The 6,924-nt window shown below is 37.1% G+C and overlaps 1 long non-coding RNA gene across 2 annotated transcripts; it reads left to right on the plus strand.

Annotated features, from left to right (window-relative positions):
• Nucleotides 1-3,696: 3,696 nt before the first annotated feature.
• LOC122025473 lies at nt 3,697-4,082 on the plus strand. 2 transcript variants are annotated; one of them, XR_006123727.1, is made up of 2 exons: nt 3,697-3,892; nt 3,983-4,082. It is a non-coding gene; the product is annotated as an uncharacterized LOC122025473 (long non-coding RNA). The 2 variants fall into 2 exon arrangements; XR_006123728.1 differs by having other exon boundaries at nt 3,697-3,801.
• Nucleotides 4,083-6,924: the final 2,842 nt, after the last annotated feature.

Below are 6,924 nucleotides of genomic sequence, written 5' to 3' on the forward strand. Positions count from 1 at the left end.
GTAGTGGAGTAGTGTTGTTTTCGAGTCATCGTACTACTGTTCAGTTTGATTGCTTATTAAACTGCGTGGATGTCTATGTGTTGTGGTTTGTTTATTATTGTTATTATTCCAGCCGCATGTGGCTGAGGTATATGGTGATGTAGTAAGTTTCAGATTGTCCGCCGTACAGGGGAGATGCTGTCGAAATTTCTTCGGACAGGGACTCCTCTGGGGCATGACATAAAACAATATATATAAACTGAAATTTGATAGCCTCTGACTATCCGGTTTTGACTTTGAGTTTTGTCGAAACTCTAGGTCGAACTGACGCCTATTGTTCCCTCTTCGGGAACGCGTCCTCATCTACTCCTCTCGGGAGAAGTTACCTGTTGCCAGATTGATCCTCCAGACCAACTGGACTTTTAATCAGCGTTCGAAGCTTCCGGTCTTCATGTTGGACGTCTGTTCCATGACCCGCCCAGACTTCCACCCGATTTGCGACACCAGGATTTCAACCTAGAGTCCTCGACTCTAGGATTTTGGCCGAAGCTCTCGACCCGTCAAGACTTTCCACCTAGGGTTACCACCCCTTAGGACCTAGGGCTACCGCCCCCTAGGATTTTCCACCTTCCTAACTGCAGCTAGGACTTTTCATCACCTAGGATTATCACCCCCTAAGACCTAGGGTTACCACCGCCTAGGATTTTTCACCTGCCTAGAATCCACTAGGACTTATGCCTAAGAACGCTTAGGACTTTTCCTGCAATCTCATTCAAACTTGTCAGATAATAAGACAACGTAACTTTAGACCCTTTTACATAATCAAAACTCAGGTTCGATTGTCGGATGCTTCCCGCACCAATACATAATTTAACTTAGGTCCGAGCGCCTGGACTTTGTCCAGGCACCTGGACGCCTAGACTTGGTCCAGGCGTCCAGACCAAGAATTTTATCCAGATCACGTCAAACGCGATCCGTTGTAATGGGGATAAAATTTTATCCCCCTCTATGCACCTGGAACTCTTTCAGACGTCTCGACTAGGGCTATAAATACAGCCCTAGTCCCAATCATTCAAAAGAACACTTGTAAATGTTTCTAGTTTGTTCTACTACTTATTTGTGAGCCATCAATGTTGTAAGAAGCTTCTCTGTCTGAAGGAGACTTTGATAGTGAGCTTCAACTTTCTTGGATTAACAACTTCCTCGGTTGTAACTAAGTAAACCTCGTTGTGCCTCTTCTTTCTAGTTTCACTACAAGAAAAACCCTCATAGACATCGATGGAACAACAACGGTTTTAAGTAAAAATCGATGTCTTTGAGTATTTTACACCGATTTTTCCAAAAATCAGTGTCTATGAGCGCAGATTTTTGCTCATAGACATCAATTTTTTAGTCGATGTCTATGAGCGCCTTTTTTTCGTTAATAGACATCGGTTTTAACAACGGTTTTTAAAACCCGGTGTTAATGAACCAAAATAAAATAATTTAATTTTCCCACCAATACTTAGCCAAAATTTGCAACACTTCACTCTTCCCTCCAAGCCTAAACCTATATCGCGCCGTCCACCGTATACCGTCGCGACACCACCACGACTTTCCTCCTAGCCGCTGGCCATCTGACCATCTCTCTCAGCCTCATCTCCCTGTTCCCCTTCCTAGATTGACGCCCCTTCCTCTCTCGATCAGGATCAAGACACGACGCCCTTGCTTCTCCGTCCAACCACACCGCATCTCCTCCAACTCCTCCCTTTGGGTGAGAAGAGGAGGCCTTCTTCGCATTCCGGTCATTTTTAAGCCAAAGCAGAGATTTCCTCCATGAGCGATGACCTTTCTGTAAGCAGAACCTTTCCTTTTTTGTATTTTCTCAGATTTTCTCTGTGAGCCCTACCGGTTTCTTTGATCTCATGGAAGAAGCGGTGTAAAAGAAAGCATTTTCGCCCAAATGTCGATCTTGAGTGGAGGAAGAGTAGTGTGCGTGTTGAGATCCAGGATGTTCCCTAGCCCAATCCAAGGGATTTTTTTAGGTCATCTCGTGGATCATATTTTTGACGTTCGCCACACAACAGTGATGCTTGAGTCTTTTACATTCTGGTTTTTGCCCTTTTCTGGTTCATACAAGGGAGAAATCGCATGCATGCCTGCGTTTACCTTTTTAATCCGATCTTTTCTCGATTGATGTCTTATGATGATCTGATCTTGACTTCATCAGCGCTTTTTCAAGCACAGTGGAGGAGAAGGCTAAATGGCTCTTTGAGAAGCTAAAAGGTGAGGGATTCTATACCATTGCTTTGCCATCAATTTTCAACTTCCCTTGTTGCTGTAAGGCACCAAGATCTTTCTTCTTATTATTTTTTTGTAATTCTGATTCAGTACGAGATATGCTACAGATGCTCAATCCTTCACCTCTCACGTAACTTTCCTTGTCAACTTTTTTAGTGATTATCTAATACAAGGTAGAGTGCAGCTTTCGTTGGTTGAAATGTCCTTTTGCTTTAAGAACCCTAACTACTGATTGCTTGATTTCCATGCTAGCTTGCCCTTTCTGCTAAAGTTAGTTTTGTTTTTGTTAATCTATCATTTTTATTTCACTGGACTCTGAAGTATCTCTGTTTTCATATATGAGAGTTTCTTCACTTGTAGTTTTGAGATGTTTCTTATAGAGATATTATTGATTAAACAAATTTTACCATACGACATTGTAAATTTACAGCAGAAATTGAGTTGTTTGTTAACTCAATATGATCTTTGGGAATAAACCAGAAATTGAGATGTTTGTTATAATCCAAATAGAGATGACTAACCAGAAATTGATCTGTTGGTTAAAAATTATGTTAGATGGAGAGGAATGTTATTTGATAGGTAAAAAAAGAGAAGTTAAACCTTATTGACTTTGGTGTTAGATTTTGTCGATAACTACAAAAATTATAATGATGATTACGTCTCTTGAAAAGGAACACCAATTAAACATAATTGTACTTTTCAATTAAACATAATTGAAAAGGAAATCTCCGCTTTGGCATTCTTCGTGATGGAAAAGCTCGCGACTTTCATCAGCGCTTCGTGAAGATATTCTCACGAAGGCCTTGAATTCTAACGAACATGGTGGACGTGTGAGAGGCATAGGAGCAAATGTCACTCCATCATCCTTCTTCAAGGTTGCTAGAGGGAAAGTGCAAATTGAAGGAATTCAAAGTGATACTACACCGGTTGCATATATTACATCTAAAAGATGTGATTCGAAGGAATTCATTGGGGCTTGATGTAGAGGTATAGTTCATCTTATTTTTACAATATGCATTGTCATCTTTTGTAATTGTTGGATGCTTTTGTAAAGCATAACTTTTTCATCGACATGTACTAAATCCTTGTTACAAGTGTTGTGGTTGTTCAGGCTTGTACATATAAGCGATAGTTCTTGAATTCCTTTAATTGGTGAAGCATCTTAGGATTGAGCTCTGGAAATTCAAAGTGTCCCAGATGATAATGTGTAGCTTTTTTTGACCTGTAGACTGTAGTATTTTGGTTTGCACTTGTACTCTATGACTTTAGTTATTCAGATCATAGGTTTAAGTTTGCTTTGGCCTATTTGCATATATTGCAGCATGAAAATAGATGCTGATACACAGTTTTGGCTACACACTTGGGTGCATCTTTTTTTTTTAATTTGTAGTGTTAATTTTAGTTCATGTTTTTCTTTATCCGCTTGTGACACTGTCTTATGTTTTTGCCACTTTCAGTTATATTGATTATCTCTTTTTGGGTGATTACGATGATCGTGGCCAACATAGCCTGGAAACTATTACTCTTCTCCTTGCATTGAAGGTATTACTTTCCCCTCAAGCTTGTCAATGTGATCAGTCTTATCCAAGCAAATATTTTTATGAAAATATTTAGCATCAAAGAATTCTTGAAGGTATTACTTTGCACTCTTCTTGTACAGGTTTATGTTTACAAATATGTTGTATCTTTAAACTTTTCAAAATTTTCTGAATCAATGTTACAGATTGAATATCCACATAATATACATTTAATTCGTGGAAACCATGAGGCAACAGACATTAATGCTTTATTTGGGTTTCGTACCGAGTGCATCGAGAGAATGGCACCACTAATTTCTATTTTCTATCATTATTTAGTTTATCAAGAAAAAATTATGTTCCATATCATTGTTTATTGTTTGGAAACAAGGAGAACAAGACGGAATCTGGGCATGGCACCGTATTAACAGATTGTTTAATTGGTTGCCTTTAGCTGCTTTAATGGAGAAGAAAGTTATCTGCATGCATGGTGGTATTGGCCATTCCATAAATCATGTAGAGCAGATCGAAAACCTTCAACGACCTATCACAATGGAAACTGGCACAATAGTTCTTATGGATATGCTATGGTCATACAAATAAATAACTAAAAAGAATTAATACCTTATTTCTGTGAATAACTATTTCCTGTTTCTTATTCATGCAGGTCTGATCCAACAGAGAACGACAGTGTTGAGGGGTTAAGACCAAATGTCAGGGGGCCTGGCTTGGTTACTTTTGGGGTGAGTGATTATATGTTTGGCTCGGACCATTTTCTACTCAATTCCTATACAATGGTTTCAAATTTTTGATCTTTTGATGTGACAACCTAACCGAGTTAGTTATTGAGTTCTGCAATAATAATGACCTCCAGTTGATAGTAAGGGCACATGAGTGTGTCATGGATGGTTTTGAACGATTTGCTCAGGGTCATTTAATCACTCTTTTCTCTGCAACTAACTATTGTGGTGAGGATCCATAGCTTTGCTCAGTCTATTGTTTGTCTATTAATTCTCCTAATTTTCTTTCAATCCATATATCCAGGAACAACAAATAACGCAGGGGCAATTTTGGTTTTGGGATGAGATCTTGTGGTTGTCCCAAAGCTAATCCATCCCTTACCTCCTACCTTCCATTCTCCTGAAACATCACCAGAACGTCATATTGAGGATACATGGATGCAAGTATTGTTGTGTTAACTCTTTTGATGTTTGCACTTTATTGTTGCATCTATCTGCATTCTTTATGACTTGGAAACAAAATTGTTGCTGCGTTAACTCTTTTAATTTTTTGTGCTCCAGAGACAAATTAATTCTTAGCGATGGATTTGGGTTCAATTCCATCAATAAGAAAAATGAAAAACAGTACTAGACATGATTTTTGTTTAAAAATTCATGCGGGCTATGAAGAATGCTCCTAAACAAGGAGACAACAACGTTAAACAAACATGTTAACAAAATTTAACATCAAAATAGTGTTGTAAATACAGAAATTGATTTTCCTCATTATTATTCTTCTTCTCTGAACTTGGGATAAAAGCTACTGAGGTTCCTACACAATTGGGAGACTTTGCAAAACCAAAGTAACTAATTTATTAGGTTGAAATGATAGATAGATGAGTGATCTCAGTCTTGGCATGGCTAACATTTTTTTTTTATGTTCGAAACCTTTCATTGTGTTTTGTATGGTTCTCTCTAAGAGCATGGACCTAGTTATCTTTTGACAGCTGAATATGATTCTTTTACTTCATTTGTAACTGCAAATTCAACTTTCTGATACCTTGTGAACCACTGAAGATCCTTATTGCAAGCATTGAAGTAAGCATGCCTTGTTTACTTGTGCTACTTGAAAAACTATCAACATGATCACTAACCGAAGGTAACAAATTGTTTGATTCTTTCCAATTATCAGGTGATTGAAGAGTTTTGCTAAGAGTCCATGTTTGGAGCACTACAAGAACCTTGGAGCAACTTAACATTTAGAATAAGATATAGTAGGAGCATATAGAGCCTGCGTTGTGTTCTCTCTATAGAAAAATGTTCTACTCTTAATTTCTCTTAATACTGGATATATGATGTAGTAAACTAAATTCTTGAGTAAATAAAAAAAATATTTAAGTACTAATGAAGTGCAGCTGGTTTGATATATTCCGAAGAAGACATTTGCACGAATGTTCCTATGATATAACATGGGAAAATACGACTGCAATATTGGAATTAACATGATATGGGAATCCATCAATGTAAGTAACATGATACTTTCTTATGTGATGCATTTTTTTCTTTTCTTTTATTTATTTACTTATATATATGGTTGCATCTATATATGGTTGAAATTCATGTTGACTAGTTAGCATTTTAGCTATTTCCCCTTGAAATAAAAACTTGTTTTGATGTTATTGTATGATTGGAAATCATATAAATGAATTGATGTTACTCATCTTTATTGCTACTGAGGAATTTATTTACTTTTCATGTACTCTTAGTGATAAACAGTTATGTCATTTGGGTCGACTACTAATGAATTGAATTTCCATGTACTCTTAGTGATAAACAGTTCCCAGGAATGATAGATATATCACTATATGATGTGGTTGAGATAAATGATGAATGTGTCTCTTTTTAAGCATTCAAATTAGTCATCTTGTTACCTGGTGCTCTTACTACTTTTTCAACTATGATTTTTGGTCTTGGTTTACTAATATATTATTTATGTGTTTTTACAGTTTACAAATCTCAAGTACTCTAGAGTTGAAATTGATGAAGTGCGGTTCGAGTGGGCTGAATGCATGCTAGATTACATTTGAGTAGGAAAGATATTTGATTTTTGAAAACTTTGGATGATGCATGCATTTGCATGGAATATAAATTGCGTATATTGTCCCATGTCAATTTTTTTCTGATGGTGATATTCTAAGACTTCTGCAGCATGTATAATTCTTCTGTTTTTGTTCTTTGTTGTAGTTAAGTAGACCAAATGATACTTTTGTTTGACAGATTAGAACAGTGGATGTTTTAACTCAGAAAATTAGGCATTTGAAGGTGAAAAGCGGTGAGATTAGGGAAATGAAAGGCGCAAGAAGAATGGAGCAGTATAGCAAGTTGAACAGATTCTGTTTCTCATAATTTAATGTAGCCTCGGCTTGATT

The sequence above is a fragment of the Zingiber officinale genome, chromosome 9B (genome assembly GCF_018446385.1).
Source record: "Zingiber officinale cultivar Zhangliang chromosome 9B, Zo_v1.1, whole genome shotgun sequence".
Classification (NCBI taxonomy): Eukaryota; Viridiplantae; Streptophyta; class Magnoliopsida; order Zingiberales; family Zingiberaceae; genus Zingiber; species Zingiber officinale.